This window comes from Labeo rohita, chromosome 19 (assembly GCF_022985175.1).
Source record: "Labeo rohita strain BAU-BD-2019 chromosome 19, IGBB_LRoh.1.0, whole genome shotgun sequence".
NCBI classification, from domain to species: domain Eukaryota; kingdom Metazoa; phylum Chordata; class Actinopteri; order Cypriniformes; family Cyprinidae; genus Labeo; species Labeo rohita.
This window is the reverse complement of record NC_066887.1, coordinates 4,311,151-4,337,970: the sequence shown is the minus strand read 5'-3', so window position 1 is coordinate 4,337,970 and position 26,820 is coordinate 4,311,151. Positions and strand designations below refer to the sequence as shown.

General features: G+C 36.4%; 1 protein-coding gene across 1 annotated transcript in view; it reads left to right on the top strand.

Annotated features, from left to right (window-relative positions):
• Positions 1-26,820, top strand: part of ldlrad4a (low density lipoprotein receptor class A domain containing 4a) — a 107,855-nt gene that overhangs the window by 16,298 nt on the left and 64,737 nt on the right.

The window sequence follows — 26,820 nt, the reverse complement described above, 5'->3', positions numbered from 1 at the left end:
TGTGCAATTTTGCTATCTGTAACATTTCAGGGATCATACAATTTCTGTTGTTGTAGGGCAAAATCATCTTTGATCACTTAGTGTAATTGACGGATGATTAATTTCCTTTGTGAGGAATCTTACAACGCATCCTTGCCCTAATCAAAGACATCTGAATCAGCTAATCAAGGTCTTTAGGATAACTAGAAAGTTACCAGACTTTGATTAAGGTTGGAGCTAAACTCTGCAGGAACTTTAATTTGAGAACTCCTGTCCTTTTCAGTGTTGATCAGAGTTTTGTACTAACCAGCCGTAATTGTGACAGTCCATTTTGCCAGTTGCTTGGTTTCTGTTTCTATAGACCAATTTGGAGTAGACATCACAGTTACGTCACTTGCAGCTGCTTGTGCATAGTGGTTGCAGAAAAACACTGGTAATAAATGGAGGTGAATAGGTAAAATCCATGGATAAGAGGAAAAAAACAATTTTTGTGCCTTTTGATGTCAAATGCGGAATGAAAATAATTTGTATAGAATACTGAATACATTTGAAACTAAAGGCAGACATTTAAACGGACATATTATAGATGAAAACTGCTATGATTACTCTACTTTTAAAGCATAAATTTGATTTAAACAATACTAATATTCACATATGCTACTCATAGGGCATTACAGCATGAAATATTATTTAAACCTATTACTATTAACATTTTTACATAACATTTATTTATTTTATCTCACAATTCAGATTTTTTTTTTCGCAAATGCAAGTTTATATCTCCTAATTCGGACTTTATAACTCAAATTAACTTAAAAAATAGTGAGTTTGTTAATTCTGAGGGAAAAAGCCAGAAGTGTGGGATATAAACTGCTATGTTAAGATGAGGGGAAAAGAGAAAACGACGAGTTGTTCTTCCTAATTAGAACTGTGAGATATAATCTCGGAATTGCAAGAATAAAGTCAGAATTTTGAAATCTAAAATCCAATTGACTTTTTTATTCTTTTATTCCATCCCTGATAACTCACCTACATCTCGGAGACGTCTATTTGACGTCTGCATTTACATCTGCAAGACATCTGCAAGATGCTCATCTGCAATACGTCTATTGGACATTTCCTATCAGATGTCAAACAGACGTCTATTAGATGTCTGTAAGATGTTTACGATTTAGAATGTATGTAAAACTGACATCTTAAAGACATCTTCCAGACATTTGTACACAGCAGATGCTTTCCAGATCAAGAGATTTTTAACAGATATCTTGCAGACGTACGTGTGCTATCTGGGGTGGCTCCATAGACTGCCACTTGAAAAACGTCATTTGCTGTCACCAGATAGGCTCCACCCACAAAAAACTTCACCCCTGTTTCGGGTCTGTAAGACTACCCCACTATCTGACGTCAATTTATTGAATAACAGTGCTTATCGCTGGGTGACAAGCTCTTGTAATATGCAGAGAACATTTCATTTTGAAAATGACATGTAATCAATATAATCTATAAGCATTTTCAGTGTAACTATTTCGTACCGTATCCGTGTAATTCTCTAGCTGTAAAGGCTATCTCTTCCTGGTTTTCTGCAACCATGATGCGCGCATCCCAAATGTTTACAAACCTATAATTGGTCTATACTATATGAGGAAACTCCACATTAACTTCATCACCAGACCTGTTCTGAGAGAAAACTATTGTCAGATAGACACAGAAACTCAAAGGTCTTTATAGTCATTACAACCTGTCAAAATAAAAGTTCAGTTTAACTTGAAGAAATTGTGACAGGACTATATTACTGTTGTACAGCAGAATGTAAAGCAGTAGTAATATTATTAATAATAATACAATTTCATTAAAACATTATTTTTTAAGGAATATCACCATTCTTTTAAACTTTTAACCATAAACCTGACAAAAGTGCACTTTTTAACACTTTGTTTGCTTAAAATAAAAGGATTTTTAAACTTCTGATTACATTTTAAATTACTTAAAAGCTTTTTATTATGCTACGCATTCATATTATTAAATCATAAATCATTAAGTGTATTAAATAAACCTGACAGACAACACTGAAATAAAACACCTTTCATAGAGCCCTGTTATTAAAATTGTAATACATTATTAAAGTTGTTAAAATATATTTAAACTGCAAAAATCCTGATTTTTAGTAGACACTGTATTTATTTTCAAAAAATAAAATAAAATGGGTTTTAAAGTGACCTACAGTGAATCGGGTCAAATTAGATGTCATGGTGTTTTTATGCTACAATCTGGGTTTGTTTATAATTCACCCATACAAATGAATCTTGTATTTTGAAGCACAGCATAGCTGCACTCTTTCAGTATTTCTAGCAAGCCGTCTCTGTAGTACAGACCATCTTTGTGTCTCATACCACAAATTAAGCCTTTGTCTTTTTGTAGCGTTGTCTGTCTTCTACCATTGCTGCCAAGCTCTGGCTAGCTCTTGCGGAACATATTGCATGGACATGCCCCAAGTTAGCGCCTGTGGGACATGATTTCTGATAGAAAGTCCAGATGGAGACGCTTTAGGCCTCCATAGCGGTTCTTTAATCCCCTCCCGGGGCAAAGCCTACGACCCAGGCCGTACCCCTCTGTTGCGCCTTCCCAGAGGACAGAGTCGTATGTGTTGAGCCAAACGTGGTGGCATTAGTTAGTATGAACCGCATAAGGCTGCTAGGCAGATCTTACAGGCGCGGCAAATTAGACGCTTTCTTCCTTTGCCTGATTTGAGTGAGAGGGGTGACCTCTAAACCATGTGCTAGACGACGACTTTCCGAGGCGTTTGGGTGAAAATTGTTGCAAAATCTTTAAATAGCAATGCGTAAATGCTAACACGTGTTTATGCTCCCTGTGTGTCTCTGTTGCTCACACACACACCTCACCTTTTCTGTGTGAAAAGTGTGCTATAAATGTTCGCTGGTGCTGTGGCAGACTCTGCCTGCAGTTGGCATGGTTTCAATTGAGATGTGTGTGTGTAGGAACGGAACGGAACAGAACAGCACCGTACAAGCCCTCATTCTTTAGATTGTACTGCACGTACAGCTGTGGCTTGTGTCTCTCGTCATCTGTTAACACAGGGCGCCTTTAGAAAGAGGCTTCGCGCTCCGGAACATTGCGAATACAATCAGACGCATTCAGGAACGGAGAGACAGAACAGGCCAATCCCGAAAACACTTCAGCTACAAGAACGTCAGAGTTTTAAATGTCAGAACTCACCATGTTTAAGCCGACGAGGGTTTATGGCAAAATAAATAAATAAAGCAATTTGTTTTGTATTGTGTACTTCGAAAAGAAATGGTATGAAGTTAAGTTAATCTGACGGTATGTAGGACAGTACATGCTGTCCTTCTTTTTCTTCTCTTACACAAACGATGTGATGAGAGAGGTCTGTTGAGGCAAGGATGGATTATTCAGTACAAATTGTTGTCCGTTGCTGATTCCAAATTACATGACAAAAATTGTAGTTAGTAACATATTTTGTTACATTCCACATTTTACGCAATATAATCAGACCTCTTTTTGATTACCTTTCTAACTTGTTTATCTCATTGATTTAAATAGGACAGTCTTGTACCATACTGATATAAAAATACATTGTTATTAACCACATGAAGTGCATTAAACATTACATTAAATCAAGGTTTAACCAAACTGGAGTTTGTGAAGGAACTACAGGCAGTTTGTGAGTTGAATGAGAAGCATAAAAATGTGCCTGCTGTTCTTCAGAAAAATCCTTCTGGTCCCACAGATTATTAGATTTTTTTTTATCACAGAATTTCTGTGTATTTGAACCCTTTCCTACAATGACCGTATGATTTTGAGATCCATCTTTTCACACTGAGGACAACTGAGGGACTCATATGCAACTGTTACAGAAGGTTCAAACACTCACTGATGCTCTAGAAGGAAACACAATGGGTTAAGAGCCGGTGGGGTGAAAACTTTTGAACAGAATGAAGATGTGTACATTTTTCTTATTTTGCCTAAATATCATAGTTTTTTTCATTTAGCACTGCCCTTCAGAAGCTACAGAAAATACTTGTTTCCCAGAAGACAAAATAAGTTAAATTTACTCAGATTTTCAAATCCAAAAAGTTTTCAACCCTGGCTCTTAATGCATTGTGTTTCCTTCTGGAGCATCAGTGAGTATTTGAACCTTCTGTAATAGTTGCATATAAGTCCCTCAGCTGTCCTCAGTGTGAAAAGCTGGATCTCAAAATCATACAGTCATGGTTGGAAGGGGTTTAAATGCCCAAAAATGTTGAAAAAAACAAAGAATTTGTTGGACCTGAAGGATTTTTCTGAAGAACAGGGGACTCATGAACAACTATGAAAAAAAAAAAACACAGCTGTGGATCATTCAGGTAACAACACTGTATTAAGAATCAAGCATAGCTATGTAAACTTTTGAACAGGGTCATTTTTATAAATTCAGCAAGTATTTTCTCTTGTGGACTACATGTAAACATCCTATTGAGGTCAGTATTAAGTATAAAAAAATAACATGCATTTTGTATGATCCCTCTTATTTTGGTAAAATAACATTTTGCATATTCTGCAAGGTCTATGTAAGCTTTTGACTTCAACTGTATATATGAATGGGTAAGGCTGTCCAACTGGCACTGATGAAAAGTTGATCTCGAAAACATTTTGCATAGCACTTTGCACTTTAAAGCACCTTTTTGCACAATTTTTATGTGGTTCTATTAAAGAAAAACAACAACAAAAGCCTGTGCTCTACTCATGTGTTAAAAACTACATTACCCATGATTCTTCCAAAAATTCCACCAATCAAAAAATCACAACAAGTGCATAATGCCAAAATAACTCCTATTAAGCACCGCAAAAGCATATGTTTTGCAATAAACATATAATATAAGCAAAATATATTTTCTCTCTATAAAAACAGTATTATTAAAGCAATATTCCTCCATCATTTTTAATTTGCTTGCCCTTTGCAGTGCTTCATGGGATTGTAGTTCTTCTCTCACCAAAGCACCAAAGTATTTAAGTCTTTTTTTGCTTCAAATAAAAGTTTATGTTGTGATTCATCATAGCTGCTTGGTTTGATTCATGGTTTCTATCTCTTTAATGAAGGTTTTAAAATTCATATGAAAAGGTGAATGGGAGAAATACTTCAAGGCTGCTGGACAAATGACGGCACCTGTTAGACTCTATTGTCAGAATTTTTTTGTTTTCTTTTTTCACATTATACTACCTAAAACACATAATTTTGACCAAATTCTAAGCAGCATTTACAGAAAGTATTAAAATGAGCTCTGTGAAAAAATTACAGAATGCAGTGTTTAACTTTTTTTACTTTATCTTTTTTACTAATATTTTTGTGTATTATGCAAATGTATGCTTAGTAGACTGTCAATCTTTCTGCAACAAGAATGTTTAAAGTTATTGCTTATAGCTATACCTGAATAAGGAGTATAATGACACAGACATCTGAAGTTAACTCTATTGCTCCCTTGCGTCCTGAGGTTTGTAATCATCACAGCAACGCAAAGAGTGCACGTTAAGCATGTACAACAGGGATTTGAGGTATTGAAATTGCTCTTATAATGCTGTAAGCAAGCGCTCAAGTATGTGTTTGTGAACCTTTGTAAAGTAATGTCAGATGTGAGTTTGAAATGTCAGGCCCACCCATCTTTGTGTCTAAACTTGGGCCTTTTAGGACACGCGTTGAGAATTTAGTTTCGTTTCCCTAGTGTCCTCATACATCAGACGCGCAGACAGAACAGACATGCTTTAATTCACCACATGGCCTTTGAAGTCAAATGTTTAGTCTGCCAGCAGATTGTGTGTGTGTCGAGGTATGTGAGGACGAGATAGCAATCTCCCCCCACACGCACGGTCAATGTAATGCCTCGTCTGTCCCACTGGAGAGCGTGTGCCCTGCGTGCGACCTCTGTATAGACACGCACACACACACACACACTTGTGAAGAGCAGTCAATGACCCCGTCGTCTAGACACTGTTAGTGCTACCGTAAGAGCCATTGATTGGGTGGAAGCTGACACTTCCAGCGTTGCTGAGAGAGAGCGTTACTGACAGAGTGTATAGACCTCACCCCCACTCATCTCGGCATTAATGTCAGGGCCTTTTTGCTGTCCACACCTACATAAACACATGCACACACAACCACAGAGACCTGCCAGGGTGTTTTTTGCGCAGTCCCATATGGAGTGCTGTGTTCGTTACTGCACCTTTACAGAGAATAGAACTAGAGGTAGGCAAAATCACTTCACAGCCTGATAGCAATCAACAATTAAAGTGATCTATAAACACTCTTAAAAAAAAAAAAAAAAAAAAAAAAAGGTTCCAAAGGGGTGTTTTTGCAGTGATGTCATAGAACCATTTTTGATTTCCCAAAGAACCTTTCAGTGAACAGTTCCTAAAATAACCATTTTTTAAAATTCTAAAGAACCTTTTTTGACTATAAAGAACCTTTTCTGCATTTGAAAGGTTTCATGGATGATCAAGGTTCTTCAGAGAAACATTGAGAAACAATAAAGAACCTTTATTTTTAAGAGTGTATATATGTATTTAGACCACCTTTCAAAATTGTAATACTTTGTTTTTTTTTTGTGCTTATCAAGACTGCATTTATTTGATCCAAAATACAGTAAAAACAGTAATATTATGAAATATTATTACTATTTAAAATAAGAGTTTCCTGTTTTAATATACTTTAAAATATAACTGATTCCTGTAATGCGAAGCTGAATTTTCAGTATCATTACTCCAGTCTTCAGTGTCCATGATCCTTCAGAAATCATTCTGATATACTGATTTATGATCAGTGTTGGAAACAGTTGTGCTGCGCAATTTTTTTTAGAACCTGTGATTTTTTTTTTTTTTTTTTAGGATTCTTTGAATAAAAAGCATTGATTTAAAATAGAACTTCTTTGTAAAAATATAAATCTTTACTATCACTTTTTCCAATTTAATATATCTTTGCTTTATAAAATAATTAATTTCTTTCCAAATTAAGAGAAGAAAAGAAAGAAAAATGTATATTCTTACAGGGCAAATCCAGCGTTATGGATGTGACATTTTGCGTTATGGATATGACATATAAATGCTTAGAGAATGTATTGTGCTACCACTATACCAAACCATCTATGGATGTGACAAAAAAGAACACAGTTTTTGGGAGACTACATACTTTGTAGGATTTCTGCTAATTAAAATGCACAAACCAAACGCAGTAGTATACAACAAATAGAGAAGCGATGGCTCTTCACAGAACATATAATTGTTACTTTATTTTATTTTGATGTGTCTATTTATGAGGAATATGTATTGTTATGGATGTGACAAGGGAAAACACTGCCAGTGTTTTAAAAAGATTGAGGAATTTGATGGAATGTTTGGGTTTCAATCGATGTGACGATCTTGCAGAGTTTCTTCTCGACAGCCCAGATGAAAAAAGTGCACTTCCATAATGTATTAAAGTGCTCTAAATTTTTGTCTTTAATACTCCTTAAGATAAACTTGTGCTTTTAAAATGTGCTCTAAAATGTGCTTTTAACATACTATCTCTGTAGTGGTAACTAATTTTTTTTTTAAAAAAAATACAGAGATATGTTAAAAGCACATTTTAGTTCATATTTATAATAATAAAATTGTATTTTTTATAGAGCCTTTAAAACAGTTTCTCAAGGTGCTGCACATAATAAACAAGTAAAAATCAAACACACACATAACAACCAATTAAAAACAAACTAAGATATAAAAATCAGAACAGTTAGGAAAAAGCTAACCTAAAAAAAAGGAGTTTTTAAGTAAGATTTAAAAATGTGCATCTCTAATTTGTAGAGGGAGTGCATTACGGTGTCACAAAAATGGCACAGTTGAGTAAACTTATTTGATTAAGTTTATCTTAAAAAAAACAAAAGAATAATTTTTAGTATATTAAGTACAAAATAGAGCACTTTAAGTACATAATGGAAGCGTTTTTTTTTTTATTTTTTTTAACCTGAAGGTCAGCTAAACTTCAAGTTAAAAGTATTCTTGATATGTTGGACCTTTAATTGAAAGTAGCCTGCTTTTACCTGTTGAGACATGTCTTTACTTTTATATTCCTGTAAGAGCTGTGTTTGTGATGTTTGAGTTGAGGTGATCTGAAAACATGCTTTATTTTTATAGTTCTGCTAGGCGCCACTAGTAGGGCAGAAACCACAGCTCATACTCCAGCTGTGAATGACTAGAGTGAATGTGGCAATGCTTATATAGAACCTGTAAGTTCAAAACAGCATGCTTCCTTTCCGATTTGTCAGTATGCAAAGAATAACTAGTTTGCATCTATGTGGAATATTATATCCCATAATGCACTCAGTATGACTTTTAATACTTCACCTATACATTTGCAGTACACATACTGCACACCGTATGCAGATTTTCAGTTTGCAGTAAGCACAAAATACCTAGATTACATGCTCCATTTGCCAAAATTCAGTATTCGATCTAAAGAGAATGTGTGAAATACTTTTATTCCAGTTTTATACCTGTTTAGTGATTCTTTAGTCATTGTCAAATACAACTAAATGATGTCAAGGTGCACTTTTTCATTATGCAAAATGTAGGTTATAAGCATTTTGGGTCTCTTTTCACAATATTCTTAGCAATGTATTACATAGCCTCAGGGACCTTAGCAAAAATAAAAAAATATACAGACTTTTATGTGCCCACATTAAACACACAACTGTTAAAATTAGCATACAGGACAGTGCACACTGAGCCACCTATTGTGCCATCAGCCCATTTCGTTGTGTGGTTTTTTGGCTTCCACAAAGTGGAATGTGTTAAAGAGATCTAAGGCCTTGAAATATGGTGTACTGTCTTTACAATACCTTTTTTTTTTTTTACAGTATCAGTCTATTTTATAAACCCTTGAAACTGGCCATCAGCCCATTTCGTGTCATGGTCTCTACGCCACCACACAGGATGTGTTATATTGGACATTAGGCCTTGATATTAGAGGTACTACCATAAGAAAAAACAAAATTTTGCACAAGTAGATCTCTGTTAATTCATGTGCGTCCATGCTCTTATTGTATTCATAGTAAGATGGCAGTGATGCACAAAGGAAATAGGGTATATAAAACTAAAAATTATAATATGTAAGCATGCAAAAACTTCCCATGCATGTTAATAGTTTCTCAAGGGCACAACATTTTTTTTGTTTTGTTTTGTTTTTTAATTTTAGGGGCTCTGTGTGTTTCACTTTGAGAAAATCAGTGAAAAAACCCTGAGAAAATAAAAATATGTACAAATGACTGTACTATATACCAAATATAAAGCTGAAAATAATGCTCTATTTATGTTAAATCTGGTCTGAATATTTAGAGGTTTAGAAATTTGAGTCTGGAAAAAGTGTAGGAACCCTGTATTAATGTACATGTGCAGCATGTACATAGCGTGCATTACGCAATTGTTTCAGTTTGCAGTATTCACAGAATACCTGGATTACATGCTACATTTGTCAAAATTCAATATCCAAACAAAGAGATTGATGGATTCCATTGCATGGAATACTGTATCCCACAGTGCACAATATGACCTTTTATAGCAATTTGATGAATGAACCAGAAATAATATTGGCCCAGTTCCACCCAAAAACCAGTGGTCATTATACATTTTTGGTTATTTTGTGTGCAGTATCCGGAATTTGCAGTATGTGCAGATTCTACTTGAATTCTGAAATATTGTTATATTTGTCAGAATGTTCAGTATTCAATCAAAATACCCTGTGTGTAATACTGTATCCCACAATGCACAAAATGATCCTATATTCCAGTCTGACAAATGAAACAGACCTAATATTAGGCTGTCGAACAATGGATTTTTTTTATTATATACTGTATTTAAAATTTCTGATAAATGTAACATTTATTTTTGAGATTTCAACTGTATGTCCCTCTTTGAATTAAATATAATAAAACCATGTGGCAGCACACAGCATGTTTGAAACATGTCATTGCATACTGCATATTGTTTCACATGCTAGTTTTAAATAAGCAGTGTGTACTGTGCATTAAATGCAGTTCGCTAGTATTCAGTACTGAACATAGTTATAAGTGCCCCTATTATGCCATTTTTATGCCGTTTGGGAGTCTCCTACAACAGGTTTGCATGCATGCAAGGTCAAAAACGCTATTGTTTTCTCAAAATATGCATTTAAAGGAGAAGTTCACTTCCAGAACAAAAATTTACAGAATTGTCCTACATCACTGTTTTACCTTGTTTTGGTAAAGGGCATTTGATCTTCTTTGGATGTTCACTTTGTAAACACTGGGCCAGTACTTCTGCAGCGATGTAGGACGATTTTGAAGTTGGGGGGAAAAACGAGATAGGAGTTTTTCGACATACCCTAACTGTCTTGAACCGTAAAAAGAGTTCATGCAGACCAAGACAAGATGCGCGTTTGAGGTTAAAAAGTATATAAATTGTCAATTTGTTTTGAATATGACTGATTGTTTCGTTAGATAAGACCCTTCTTCCTCAGCTGGGATCATTTAGAGCCCTTTGAAGCTGCATTTAAACTACATTTAGGACGTTCAAACTTGGGGACACCATCGAAGTCCACTATATAGATAATTCCTGAAATGTTTTCCTCAAGAAACATTATTTCTTATCGACTGAAGAAAGAAAGACATGAACATCTTGGATGACAACAGGGTGAATAAATTATCTGTAAATTTTTGTTCTGGAAGTGGACTACTGCTTTAATATCACCTCATTTGCCAGCGATTCTCAAACAATTTGTTCGAAGCATTTCAAAGATTCAGTCTCTCTAAACCCCTCCTTTCCGTGAGCCTGCTCTGCTGTGATTGGTCAAATGGTCGGTTGTGATCTGTCAACCATGTACAGCACATGTAAGGTATGATATGCCTATTGCTGTAGTTACATATTTTAAACGCTCAATAGAAAATATAAACATCTATTATTATCATAATAACAGGCTGTTATTCAGTGGAGCCCGCTGGTCCAAATGAACTGGGTACGGAGCCATCTTTCAAGAGCAAGTGTTTTGTGAATCCTTGTTGAACTCCTCGAGATTAGAGAAGCAGTCATCAGTAAAATGACATGTTTGAGGTAGGGCTGGGCGTTATTGGGCAAAAAAATTATCACGATAATTTGCACAATAATTTTTTTCACATCAGCCAATATAATTATCATGATAAATGTCAAATCTTTATTTCTTCCAAATATCTAAATAGAAAAATACATTTCTGCATCTTCTAATGAGTTATATTGTTTCAAATCAAGAAACAGGTTTGGGTTGTCTGATAATGATAATAATAATAATAATAATAATAATAATAATATCACTTTTTGTCTCTTAGAAATGCACATTTGATAGTAGCTTGAGGATGCCAAGGTAATTTTGTGTTCATTATCAATTAGTAACATCTGTAAAAATTGCAGCAACCTCAGTTTTATATGGTTACATTTATTTTGACCCTTTTTTTTTAAATGAAGCACTGGTCTCACATAGTACCATGCATACATTTTAAATCATGATAAACACAGTTAAAACCACACATAATGGTACCTCAATACCATAGTAAAAATATAACTACATGATTTTATAGGTAGCCTATTTGTATGAAAAATGGTATAAATGCACACATGCTATAGCTTAATCACAAACACATACATACTATAATTATATACAATTACTCCTGTAATAAAATTCAGTGTGAATATCCCACATTGCTGCCACAATACCATAGTGCAGTGAGTGTTACTACAGTTAATTCAATGGTAAATGATGGCAATATGTAGATTAAAAAGCCTTCTGTCTCGTTGCACACAGCTTTAAACTTGTTTGAATCACAGAGTCATTTGTGTTCATTGCTGAATTCAGGTGTTTCACACTGGATCTCACAGCGCTATTTGGTGCTCGCGTGACGGAGCCGTTCACATATGGCGTCTTTTGCGCGCTTAATTTCGTAATTTCAAATGTAGGCGCGCAGCAGCTGCGCTCATAACGGAAGTGGCTGTTTGAACTGTGGACTAAACGAATAAACGGTCCGTGTGGCGCGATTCAAATGAGTCACGCTGTTTCGTTCCACTTTTGGCGCATAAAAATTATATCAAACATTTATCGTACTCTTCATATCGTTTTATTGAGGAAAATTATTGTTATCGTTATCGTATTATCGCCCAGCCCTAGTTTGAGGGCAGGCGAAGTTGTTCGCAGGCAGCCAAAATGATGCAAATGTGATACCATGTGTTGTTTAGCCACCACGGAAGTGGGATTCGAATAACTAATAACTCGTTTAGGGTGTACAGGAGTTTAGGGAGTAGATTCTTTGTTTTGGGAGACAATAACTTTATGTGCACTTTTGGTTTACAACATTGCAGATTGTTTACATTCACATACAGCTACATTACACACTGCATGAAAGGCAAAATTGGAAATGGCATAACAGCACTACTCAAATGAGTTTTGCAGTATGCAGTATGTACTAACTTCACAGTATGGCCAGAAAAAAGCAAATGACCTTCTAGACATGTGGCAAAATACTGTGCGGTTTACATCCAGAGCGCACTGCGTGGGATACTAGACAATGAGCTCAACCTTCCGTTTCCAATGACGAAAGAACCAAAAGCAACATCATGTTTGTTTTTTTATAATTAAGTATTTAACAAACCGCCCTGAGTTCAGACATTTTATACAAAATTTGAAATGCTTATTTCTGCATACTGTTTTAAAGTAATAGGCAGTGCACGGTACGTTGAGTGCTGTATAAAGTAAGCACTGCTCTAGTATTCTATTCCTAACATCCTTTGACTTTATCAGGGTTTATCACGTCCCTTTGTGTCTCTCCAAGCGCTTGGCATCCTCACACCTCTTTTTCTCTCTCTTTTTTTTAATATCGCCTCCTTTATTCATTATAGTCTGGCACCCTCGGTACCAAACGAGACGTTAATGTGCTTGTGCCCTTTCCGTGCACTCTCTCTCAGGCTCTCTCTTGTCTTCACTCGGCCCCCAAAGACGGACGCTCAGCTGACACCTGAGGGGCCATAGGAAGGTCACAGACACCTCATGTCTTCATGAACCAGACAAACACACTCACATTCTCCCATTTTCTGTCTAGACGGTGATTTTAGCACGTATCTATCCAGCTATTGTTTGTGTATTTATCTCTGAGAATGATTTAAGGGGTAGTTCACCCAAACATGAATATTCTGTCATTATTTACTCACCTTCATGTCAGTCCAAACCTGAATTACTGTCTTTTTCCGTAGAACACAAAATAGCATGTTTTTACTACTAAACTGTGTTCCACAGGAAAAAGAAAGTTTGTAATGAGATTCTTTTATATTTGGGTAGACTATTCCTTTAAGACAGAAACTGATAAATAACCCCGTCAGCAAGAATTAGAAGGTCAATTAGAAAGGACGAAATGAAGCCCAGGTCTGCACTGCTCCAGCCAATAACGCCAACCAATGAGCTATGAAAGTTTCAGCTGCAGATATATAAGATGGTGTTGTCTGGCTGTACCAGACGCTTCGTATCAGCCTCCGTTTTTTAAAAAAGCTGTCCTTTAGACACAAGCACATTCTGATATAATCTTCAACGAGGCATCAAGCTGAAACGGCTGCATTAGCATGTATCAGATATAGTATCTGATTCAGCTCCTGATATACTGATCTGACTCTTGTCGTCTTGAGCTTAAAGTCCTCCGGAGTCATAATAAATTATATTTCAACACTCTGGAACATTGTGTTTCGTTTCTTTATTGCGGTATGGGAGAGATTTAGACTGTATGTCCCTCCACAGACCTCTGAAACTCTAATAAAAATTACCAAAAAAAGTATGATGGTGTAACCATGTTTTCTGGACATGTACCATGGTAATGCCATGATATTTTTTGAAGTATCTTACAGTACAATTAGTGTTCTTAACTGTAAATACCTGGGCTTCGGGCAAAGTTTGATATGTGAATATATATATATCAGAGGTTGTGTTAACCGAAAATTGTCCGTCATTGACAGACTTCTTTTTTTTATCAGTGACGGAAAAAAAATTTCTGAAGGCCGTCTGTCACTTTGACAGATTACACTGAGGGTGATCCATTGTAACTTGTAACTGTAATTCCCACTCCTGTCCAGTTGGTGGCGAGTGCCAGTCTGGCAGCAGAGTGCTGGATCCAGAACAAAAACCAAACTTTCACGAATGTATTCCTGTATGCGTTTGATTATGCACAGATCTATCACGATCTATCATGTCACATTAAAGAGCGCCTAAACTGTATTTATTGCTTGAATTTTCTAATGAAATGGACATAATTTGAAATCTGAGACTTTGTTTCATATCAGAAGTAACAAAGCCTAGCCTAATGCGATTTATTGGAAAGAAGACACACTATGTACTGTTTATTCATCAGCTGAAAACAGCATAGTCCAAAAGATCGACTGGGATTTAAGAATTGTTATTGGTTCATCAAAATGAGAATCTATTAAAATCAAGAAATCTTTTTTTTTTTTTTTTTTTTTACAACAAAATTCCAGCGTATTTTGTTGTTTTTAAACACTGCACTGTCGTCCTGTAGTTTCATGATTAAAAATGAAAATGTGAACAAAAATAAAAGCAGTTAGATGTGTTATTATAATAATATAATAATATTTTGGTGGGTTGCCAGCAAGTAAGTATATGCGCTGCTGGTTTTAGCGCTGCTGAGTGAAGCACGTTCATGAATGAAATGTCACGGTTTCAAGTTTTGCGCTGAAACCAGCAGAGCATATCCTAGATTTATGCTTTCATCTTGAATAGAAATCTTAAACAGTATTACCGTTAGTTGTGCATATATATGTTTTTTACATTTTATTTTTTTCCCATATCATTTCATTATATTTTTGTGTTTCAGTATGAGTAATATTTCACATAACGTGCCACCACTTAGATATCCTAAATTTAATTATGGTAGCCTATTTGTGTTTTAAAATCAGTCGTTACATATGTTTTATTTGATAGACTGTTTGTAAGCCATTAAAATACTCTTCACTTTCATCAGTGAGGGTTACAATCAGTGATGGGAATAACGGCGTACTTTTTTTCAGTAATGAGTAGCCAAACGAATTACTGTTTCCCCCGTTACAACACTGTTACTGTTACTGACAATAAAATGCAGCGTTACAATAATTTACTATAATATTATTATAATTTCAATTTTCAGTTGAATGGATGCGCAGCGCACCTGTATTTAATGAACCGTAAACTCTAGTGAGAAGGCACACGACTAGCTGTCGAGCGAGAGAGTCTTAAAAACCATGCAGAATTGACGCGCTACATGTAAACAATATTCTTTGCTGTATTTCCTGTCAAAATAAGTTCCTTTGGAATTCTTCAGCTTTTAAGAACTGCCAGTTTTTCCAGTAGTAGGCGGAACTAATGCACAAGCACCAATCTCATTGGCTGTGCCAATAAGCTTTATAATTCTGGTGAGTTAAAAAAAAAAAACATTCATTTAACATATTTAATATTGGGGGCACCCAAGTTATTTGACATATTTTAACATTTTTTAAAGTAACAAAATAGTTACTTTCCCTGATAACATGCTACTTTTATAATGATAAAACTCAGCTAGTAACTAGTAACTATAACTAATTTCATTTTTTTAATGTAACATGCCCAACACTGACCACAAAAGTCGCTGGGGTATATTTGTAGCAATAGCCAAAAATACATTGTATGGGTCAAAATGATTGACTTTTCTTTTATGCCAAAAATCATTAGGATATTAAGTAAAGATCATGTTTCATGAAGATATTTTGTAAAATTCCTACTGTAATATAGCAAAACTTAATTTTTGATTAGTAATATGCATTAGTAAGAGCTTTATTTGGACAACTTTAAAGGTGATTTTCTCTATATTTTGATTTTTTTTTTTTTTTGCATCCTCACATTCCATATATTCAAATAGTTGTATCTCAGGCAAACATTGTCCTGTCCTAACAAACCATGCATCAATGGAAAGCTTATTTATTCAGATGATGTATAAAACTCAACATCAAAAAATTGACCCTTATGGCTGGTTTTGTGGTCCAGGGTCACATATATTGTTTCAGTTTCAACTTAAATCACAAATTATTTTCATTCCCAATAAAGTTACTGGCCAACTGGGCAACTTATTTATTTACCTCAGCCAATTTTTATTTGCATTTGGCACTTGGAGTTTGTTGGAGTGTTTATTTTGGACCTGCTAATGTAGATAATCTGATATAATACGCATGAAATGAAATCAACACTTATTTCAAGCAATATTTACTCAAAACTCATTGAAAACAGTAAATGTTTATTAGTTGTCGACAAGGCTGTCAATAGATTTTGGGAAAGATTCAAAGAGCACTCTTGCTAATCAACCAAACAGACACAAATATTTTCTAAATATGAAAATATTAGATTGTCCACTTCAATAATCATTTGGTACTATGGTATGTATCACAATGCTGTTACTTTTATATACCATGACCATACTATGGTATCGCCACAATACTTTTTTTGCAAAAGAAAAAGCCCCGTCATAACTCAACCCACACTGCAATACTTTTCTCTCAGCCTCTGCCTTTTCATTCCTATTTTTTGTCCTTTTTTTCTCGTCAGGAACACAGCAGAGATTAAAAATGTTCTGCTGGCTTTTCTTTCCCCCGTGAGCTCTCTCCGTCTCGCCAGCCGATTGAAAACGACGCAGACGGATAATGATGCGGGCGAGAGACGGAAGTTTTTTTGCGCAGGGAGGGGGAGACACATCCTCCCACGTTTTTTATTTCCATATTTTATTGTGTCGTAAATGAAATAAAAGAGAAAATGATGCTGTTTACCTCCGACATGCTCTGCTAGCATCAAGTGTTATGATTCCCCTCTGTGCCAGTCCCCCCCAGCGGCCCCCACCCCACATGAGAGTGTGTGAGACGGTGTCTAGCTCTGGCTGCAAAGCACTTGTCTGAGGGGAAAATGTGATTGTGGCGGGGGTGGGGGTGTTTTTGGGACTTCGTGTTTTTGAGAGAGACAGGAAGATGGCGTAAGGGGGGTGTTGCCTCATTCTCTGTGTCTTGATAAATCAATCTTGAGGCTGGCAGACGAGGCAGGCACCATAGAGACACTCTCAGACTGGCACCATTCAGCCCTGAACCCCTGTGCACACACACACCCAGACAATAATGAGAGCCCGGCACAATACAAAGATACACATATTTCAAATCTAAGACGCAAATACAGACAGACACAACAGTTCTGGGCCTGTCAGTCTTTTCCCTTTTCCATGCTTTATACTTTACACATGGAACATCCTCGCATGCCTATTAGCCATAAAAACAGCCAGCACTTGATAAAATCTCCAAGCTGTGTTGTGATTGGCTGGCTTTGCTTCCTGCAGGAAGTTTCTGGGGTCGAAGAAACAGGTTTTTACCTGGAAATAAACATGTTTACAAGGTCCTGGGCTGCTATAGTTAGCGTTTTTGGACCAAAAACAGATTATTGTGCCGATACTACTAAAATCTGTAAATTTAAAGAGATAGTTCACCCTCATGTCGCTCCAAACCCATAGGACCTTTGTTCATCTTCAGAACACAGATTAAGATATTTTTAATGAAATCTGAAACATTCAAGCCCAGAAAGATAGTAAAGGCATCATTAAAATAGTCCATACTTTTTGTGTGCAAAGAAAACAAAAATAAAGGCTTTATTCAACCATTTCTTCTCTTCTGTGTCAGTCTTTGACACACGTTCACAAGAGTACCATGTTAAATGAAGTTATTTTTGTTTTCTTTGCGCACAAAAATTATTCTTGTAGCTTCATAAAAGTAAGGTTAAACCACTGATGTCACATGGACTATTTTAAAGATGTCCCTACTACCTTTCTGGGCCGTGATCGTGTCAGTTGTGTTGCTGTCTATGCAGGGTCAGAAAGCTCTTGGATTTCATCAGAAGTATCTTAATTTGTGTTTTGAAGATAAACGAAGGTCTTACAGGTTTGAAACAACATGAATGAGTAATTAATGACTGAATTTTCATTTTTGGGTGAACTATCCCTTTAATAATGTGTTAAACAATGCTCTTGGTCTTTTCTTCCTGTGACCAAACATCCCAGACAAAAGCTACAAGAACATTTTGATTTAAATGCCAGATACCTTTTATTGTATAACCAAAATACCAATAATAACCAAGAAACAACAACAAAATGATATTACTAATGTGGGACAAATAGGAATTATGGGACTCTTATTTGAAATGTTTATTATTTACTATTGTTCAGTGGTGGACAGTAGCAAAGCAGTTGTACTTCATTACTTTACTTAAGTACATTTTTCAAGTATCTGTACTTTACTTGAGTAGTAACTTTTAATTTTACTTCACTAAATTCCTATATTCCAAAGCATAAGATCATACTTTTTACTTCACTACAGTACATTTCATAAAACGTTGTTACTCCTTATAATATCTCAGGTGCTCCAAGACGCAGAAGCGGTGTCTGATTCATGAACAAAGTTATTCTTTTCAATGAATCTGTTAAATCGGTTTGCAAATTGCACCAAACGTTTCATTCACAAATTGGAATGATCTGATTGCAGATGTTCTCGAGTCGACAACTGACTGATTCAAATGATCCAATGGACCTGATCGCAAAACACAGCTATACAGTATAGTTCAAAACAATGTGCACAAATAGATGAAACACATTCAGATATTCAGAAAAACACTCCCCTCCCTCCAAACACAGCTCTCATAGAACACAAGATATATAAATGAGCCAAAATGCTTTACATTTCTTGAAATATTAATTTCTCAACATTAAATGTCGATTGTCTTTATTCACCTGTTTCTTGTGGTTTCTTTTTAAAATCCATAAAAGTAAATAGTGAAAATTACATGGCTAATGTCATAGAATAGCATAGTTTAATATAGCGGGGCAGATTGTAACGCAGTGTTACAACGTTCACCATCAGCGCGACGGAATATAAAAATGGTTTGTGTCTTCTGCTGACTTGCCAAGCATTAATAAACTATCTAAACTGATAAACAACAGATTGGCGATTAAAATAATAGCAGATTTGTCTCATTTTAAATGAATACTAAAAACTGAGAAGAAAAATTTAATAATAAACTATCTAAACTATGGTAACTTCTACTATGGTAAAATAAACATTCAGTGATATCATCAAAAGGTTTTTGAATTTTGACACACTTTTTTATAGTGTAACTGTATAGTGTTGCCATGGCAACAAGTAAATACCGTAAATTTGGTTATGCTAGCTTGTGTGGAAATATTCAAACCACGTGTTACAATTAACCCCGCGTTAGTTTGTGCCCCGCGCACCCCTATGTATTTTTTCCGCTGGTTAAACCACTTCACGTGCTTGCTGCTGGCCACTAGGGTTTTGATCACAAAGACTATAGAATACCCAAGACCTGTCACTCATATAGTTTTGAATGGGGAAATATGCAACGCTCATTATGGCCTCGAAGCCCCGCCTTCGTAATGAAACAGGCAATCGTTGATTAGTAAAGTCAGCTGCCGTTAGAAGTACCGGTTGCTATAGAAACAGTCAGCATGCGCTTAATACTGCGCATGCGCACTGCCAGATCTAGCCTGAAAAATAAGCTTTTTTTAACGCTATTGAAAGACAAGGAACAATAGTAATGAGGCAGTTCTTGTCAGATTTCAATTGGTGATTTCAAATATGAAATTTATTCGTAAGCTTGGTGAACAGTTTAGGAGAATTTGATGTTTCCCCATTAAAAAAGATAGGAGCTGCACTTACCTGCCCGAGAGGCGTCTGAAAAGATTCAGTACTACTAATCTAATAAGCCATCTGAAGTTTCGCCGTCCCAAAATTTATAAAGATTATCAGACAAAAGTCACTGCCAAACAAACAGCGTTACCCACTATTACTACACAAATTTGACAAGGACAGTGCCAAAGCAAAAGCCATAACTTGCAAAGTTATGGAAATGATTGCAATTGATGACCAACCTTTCAGCGCTGTTTGAATTTCGTCAGCTTATCTGTCGAATATATTGAACCGCGTTTCTCCCTCCCTAGCCAGCGCCACTTCGCTGACGTTTCACTCCCCGCCCCATGAAATGAAGTGGCAGCTCACTTCCACATATCTGCACTTTTACTCAAGTACTTGAGTTGTGTACTTCATCCACCAAAATGTATTTCAGCATAAACAATATTAAGTAACAATTCAAAAGCTGTTTATTTGCATAAATTCACTGTTCATCAATTGTGAACTGCTAGGAAACCATGAGTCTGCAGAATGTACAACAGCATTGTGCTTTTTACTTTGAAAAGTGCAGCACTCACATTTATTTAATTAAGTCATAGGCTTTTGAAGTTTAATCACATTAGGTTATATCGTAATTCCTGTTTTTCCATCCTCAAATTTAAGACCTCTTAAAATTATAACTAGGATGTTGGTTATACCATTTCAGATATTCAAGACTTTTTATGATCTTAAATTTCATAAAACTGATTCGTCTCTTTTTAAGGACCTGCAGGAACTTATTTTATTCACACACATGCTTCTAAATATATTTTATAGCATGTATTTTTAATTTCAAATGCGAATGAAATGCACCGTTAAGCTCTGAATTTACATTTATTGCTTGACGCTTTGTCCCACCATGCCTGGTTTGGCCAGTTCTTGGCCAGGATAAGTTGCAAAGTGGACCCGACTTTATGGCGATGTTGGCCTGAGGGCAGGCCTGCTATAGCCAGTGCCACCCTCCTGAGTGCTCAGCCTGCTTCAAGTGTGTGTGTGTGTGTGTCTGCCAGGGGAGGTTTAATTGAGCTGTGACTCATCTAATGGAGAATGCAAAAGGCTTGTGTCACACTGGGTGCATGGCAGGATTGTAATGAATCAGTGGTCTCTGAGGACAACAGGTGTGTATGAGTGTCTGTCCAGTTCAGGATGGCCAAGTGGTAAAAAAAGGTAAATGCTAAAAATGATAGTTCCAGAGTAGGTGGATGATCTATAAATAGGTGCTGCTGGTTATCTGTAGGTTTGTGTCTGTATCACGCACTGTTTAGGTGGCAGAATATGCCTGAGAGGATGAAATCCGAGGTTGGCACATCCGGCTGATTCACAGCTCCTTATAATAAAGAACAACAGAATGAAGAGGAAGTGAGAAGGAAATCCTTCATGGGAGAGCAGATAGGGAGACGATGATGTGTTTTGGGCCCTTACGTAAGATAAAAGATTCATCAAATATTCTTGCTGGGTTATTACGTGGGCACTCCTACGCCAAAAGCAGGAACTATGCCAAATAATGGCTGAACAGCATGAGTGCTTATAACAGTCTATATTCTTGTTGAGGCTGAACGCAGTTACTTAACGGCTGTTGAATCGGGTACGAAATGTGGTGGTTCGACCCACCTATTTGAAGAGATGGTGAAGCAAAGCATTTACATGTTTCTTTAACAAGAAAAGTTAGTTTACAATTATTTAGAAGGTAAATTTTCACCTGGTGCCAAAAAGATGGAACGTTATGGAAATGAGATTGTGCCCCCCTTTGTAGTTGGAGATTGTTGGTCCTTAAATCTTTGGATTATTATTATATATATATATATATATATAAAAAAAGTAAACATAAAAAGTTGTTTTTACTTAAAAAAGTCCTCAAGATTGATGTTTGGTGAGGGTGCAAAATGCAATTTTGTTTGCATGAGACGTGTAAAATCTTGCTTTTAAAAAGTTGACTTCTGAAAGTCATTGTATAATTCGCACACTGGCTGTTGAGTATGTGTGCTTACATAAGACAGCTGATTACATAAAGTGTTGGGACTGTGGGTGAGGAGGTTATCCTAAGTGTGGCCAGAGACAAATCTAAGATTAAGATTAGGGTCGGGAATTAGGGTTAGAGATTCTTAGTCGGCTCGGGTCACGGGGGGACGTAGTAAAACTGAAACTGAAAGATCATTTGTAGGCAAACAAGTCTGTGTAAATCTTGGCAAGTTCATTCCTGCCTAGTGACAGTGAAAGGCCATAGCAACAGCACACAGGCATTGCAGTAGCGGTTAGCGGGAACTCCTCTGATTTCACTCTCTCCAGACACAAGAAAGAACAGAGTTTAATCTGGTAAACACAGTTAGGCTCCTCACTCTCAATTTATGTTCTTCATCAGCTCCCTGCTGGGGTCTGTGCAGTAGGCTGCTAGTGAAGTGCTCATATGTCTATGTAATAACATAAAATTGCAGCAAGAGTGAAGCGGGGTTTAGGTGAGCATCTAGGAGAACTTGTGTTTTTATAGGTTGTGGTGTGCAGATGCATGTAGTTGCTCTGATTAGAGTAAAAATGGAGAAAAGTATGGGGCCAAGTACAGAACCCTGCTGTACCCCACTGCTGAAGATACAGGTTAAAGAGCAGGTCGTATGTTATTTTAAAGTGTCCTAATATTGTGTTGAAGTCCTCTACAAAAGGTTTAAATGCATCTAAGGTCAGAAAACATTGTCATTTTCTCAGAATATACATTTAATATCAGAATCATTTTGCAATGATTTCAAAACGATTCGTTCAAAGCATTTCTGAGCTTAAGGTCTGTAAACCCCTCCCTTCCATAAGCCTACCCTGCTCTGATTGGTCAGCTGGCCAAATCTGTTGTGATTGGTCTTTCCGTACACAATGCAAGTGAATCAAGCCCAGAGCTAAAGTTTAGCTGCTAAACAGTAAACACTTCACAAAACAATAATGGTAGATACTTTAGCCGAGTGCTAACGTGACTGACTGATGAAACAATACAGTTTATAAACCAAAATATGTCTACATTCTTTATTATTAAACAAAGTATTTAAAACAGCAACAGTCTACATTAGTTGACACATTCTTAGGAAATAATGGGTTCATAGCAAGTTATCAGAACTATTTCAGTAAGAAGGTAATATCGAGGTTTACCTGGAAACCTAGGTATACGTCACATATTAGCACACACAACTTGATATTTTGAGCACTCAGTTAAAAATGTACACATAATATACTAATCATACTTACAGGTTGTGGTTAGGAGATGCATGTTGGTCCAAATAAAGAAGGTACAGACTTATCTTTCAAGGACAAACTTTAGTGAATCCCGAGTTGAACTCACTAAGGTTAACCAAGCAGTCCTTCTATAAAATGACGAGCACACAACAAAAGGTTCGAATTGTATTGCTGTGGTATTGCGGAAAAAAAAATTAACCACTAATTCTTCACATTATCATCTTTCAGCAATGAAAACAAAACAAACTTGCTTTCACAGCGCTGAACACAGCGTATTCTTGACATGATGTAAACACACTAACTAGCGGAAGTATTTGTGGGCAGGCAGACAGAGATTATGCTAATGTGTTAACTAGTGACGTAGATCGGTAACAGGCAGAAGATTCGAAAATATGACGACTCGTTAAGGCGGTTCAGAGTCGGCTCTTTCTTTTGAGAGACAATATCTTTATTTATGATGTACTTTTTTGATAAACAACTTTGCAGACTGTTTACGTTAGCAAGGTTTCCATCCAAGGATTTTTTGCGTAAAAATATTCAGGGCTTCTAAATTTTTACCAATATAGCCAATGGAAATTCCATTTATCGATAAAATTTCTCATGTGTTGACAAAATCTTTTCCATTTAACTCACTATATAAATTCTATAGCGATAATTGTTTGGAAATAATTTTTGTCGAGAAAAGGGGCTTCAACGCAAATAAATGTGGTATCACATGACAGAATTAGCCTATAGGCAGCATCCGTGTTCATGCTGTTGCTCACGTTAAAGCACTTTTTCTCTGCAATTCAAAAGCGCATTAAATCATAGCCTATTAAATTGAATTTTAAATTATTTTATATATGATAAGAAAAGGATGAGTTATATCTTTGAAACATACGTCTTAATTGGATGTTCCTTTACGTTGCAAGTTAAAATGCATTCATTTTGTACAAAAATTTAGTACATTGTGTACATTCACAATAAAAACAAAACATTGTGCTTTTGTAAAATAAAGGAAACAAACAGGATGCCGCTTTCTCAGGAGTGCATCACAAAAATGAAACAAAATTCTGCATATAGGCTGCTACTTGTTGCACAGTTTCTTTTTCTATCATTTAGTTAATTTATTATTTATTTAGAAAAAAATATATTTCACATATAAGCCTATTTATTTATTTTATATATAGCTTTATTATGTTTATGTTCCCAGAAGCACTGCAGGTGCCTGATGTGACCATTTGAATCCATACGTTCTGTTGTTTATTCTGCTTTTTGCGTGTATAAAATTTTTTAATGGGTCACAGCCACGTAATTTAATTGTAATATAAAATAGTCTAATCTTGTCGGTTAATAGTTAATAATGGCTTAACGGCGGTCGGTTGCTGGTTAGGAGAAATAAAATAACTGAAATGAACATTCCTATTTGCAATACAGCCTAAAACAAGTTAATCAGAATAATAATAATACAGCTGCATCTGTTTATGAATATTCCTTGATGCTCAAATATCTAAGTAGTCTATAGCCCTAACTAAGTACAAAAAAAGACACTTATTAATAAAAATAATTTTGTGTAGGCCTATACAATTAAATAGTCTCAAGTTTTGTTTCAGATGGATAAAGAACAGGCTGCTAGCCTATGTAATTTGCGCAGCAGGTGAAATTATGTATGGAAACAGCTCAAGGGCAACTTTTTTTTTTTAGGGATAACGTCATCAAGCAGACTTTCGCAAAGTTTTTTTGTGTATATTCTCTTTGTTGATAACAAAACATCGCAAAAATGTTTTGGATGGAAACTTGGCTATTGAAGGATAGCTACAATACGAACTGCTAAAAAGATATTTTTTTGAAAACCCATATGACCTCCTCTTTAAACTGTTGTAAAGTTGGTCCATCTTCCAGACTCGCATAGTACGTTTAGCCAATACTAAACAAGAACCATAAATATGCACTATGCAAGCCTGACATGTAATAAAAATAATTGTTTAACCTGTATCTTCAGCAGTGGGGTACCACAGGGTTCGGTACATGGGCCCATACTTTTCTCAGTTTGCACACTTTTGCATTCATTGTTCGTCATACACTGTGTTGCTTATTCTCAGCACGTCTCATTTCCTCTTTTCTGTCTCTACACCCATGATCTTATACTGGATCTCGGCATGCCTTTCTGACTTATCAATCTGGTTGCCGACTCATTTAACTTGAACATAACTCTTCTTTTGAGCCAAGTAGCTCCAAAAACTCAGTTGAAGGTCAATTACAGTCTTCTTTCCCAGATCCTTGAAAACTGTTGGATCTAGACTTTGCTGACCACATTACAACAACTGCCCATTCTCAATGCTTTATGGTCTGCAATTTTGCCTTTCTTGGCCACTGCTCTATTAAGCTCCTCATCCAGACAGTAGTTATTTCATCGCTCGGCTAATACAACTCACTTCTTGCTGGCCTACTTGTGTCTTCCAAAAGCCCCCCTGAGTGCATCCAGAATACCAGTACTTGACCTGTATTTAACCTCCATAAATTCTCTTAAGTCAAGCCCTTGCTCAGGTCTGTAGTTTGGCTCTCAGTAACTGCAAGAACTACATTCAAGTATCTAACCTGTAACGCTAGTGTCTAATTTACTAATTTGTCATTTAGATTATTCTTTTATCAAAGGTGATTTAAAATACACCTGTAGCATCCTGGGAAGGGACTGCACAATGGTGATAATTCATGAATCAGCTCTTGGGGAATTTTAACCTACAATGCTTTTGTTACCAGCCTAGCTCTTTAAATGCTAGGCTACATTAACCCTGTGGTGCAAATAGCTTGTTCCCCCACTACCTTCAAACATCCATCATCCATCTCTCCTCCCAAAGGGTTCCAGCTTGTCTAGATCTAGATCCTTTTGCCTATCATTCCTCAAAGTACAAGTTTTATTTGTCACATGCGCAGTTGAAATAGCACTGAAATGTTTTCACACATTGCGTGTTGGGTCTCCACACCGTGGCTGTAAGTGGAACAGTGATAGTCTGTGGGTGGAGGTTTCACCTTCAGTGTATATGTGTTTGTGTGTGCGCGCTTGTGTGTTGCCCCTCAGCCAAACTGCCTTTATCTGGCACGGTGGGAAGTTGTTAGATCGTTAATCAATGTCAGAAGAGCAACATGCCCTATGGCGTTTCTCGTCTCAAAGGAAAGCGCTGCCATGTGGCTGTGTCATAATGGGAATGTATGGGCAGCCATTGACGGGCAAATGCGAGGATTAGTCAGTGTATTATGTCAAAGCTGAGCCTCAAGATTCCTGGCTCACAGAATCTTTTGTTTATCATTCAGTCATGACCAAAATGCATTTATATATCTCTAGGATAGCCTCAGCTTCAGATATGCTTTTTTAGCTTAGTTTCGAGGAACAAGATATGGCCTGTAGAACAGATCTATGGTCAGATGTACCGATATGATTTGTCTGCTGCAAAGTGATATCAGCTCAGTTTTCCGTGCAAGGACTTCCGGATGTTGTCAACTTCTCAGAAAGTTTAAGAAGTTTTAGAAAGTACTTGAAAGAGTAAGTACGTGCAGAAATGATGCAGATCAGTCCTTCGCATTACTTTATATCCGCTGCAGTTGTTGCTCTGAGGCCCTATCTTCCATTTTCAGTTCATCATAGCGTGCCGCGGCACACTGGCCGATCTCCAGAGAGAGATATTCGTCGCATAGAATGCTGACACAAGGAGGAACTGTCCTCGAGAAGGAGGAGAGAAGCGAGGGAGCGTCTTGGCTTGTGCATGCTGGCTGATATCGGAGCTGTCAGTCAAACAATGAACAAACTCTGTCCTGGGGACAAAAAGAAAACTTCACTCA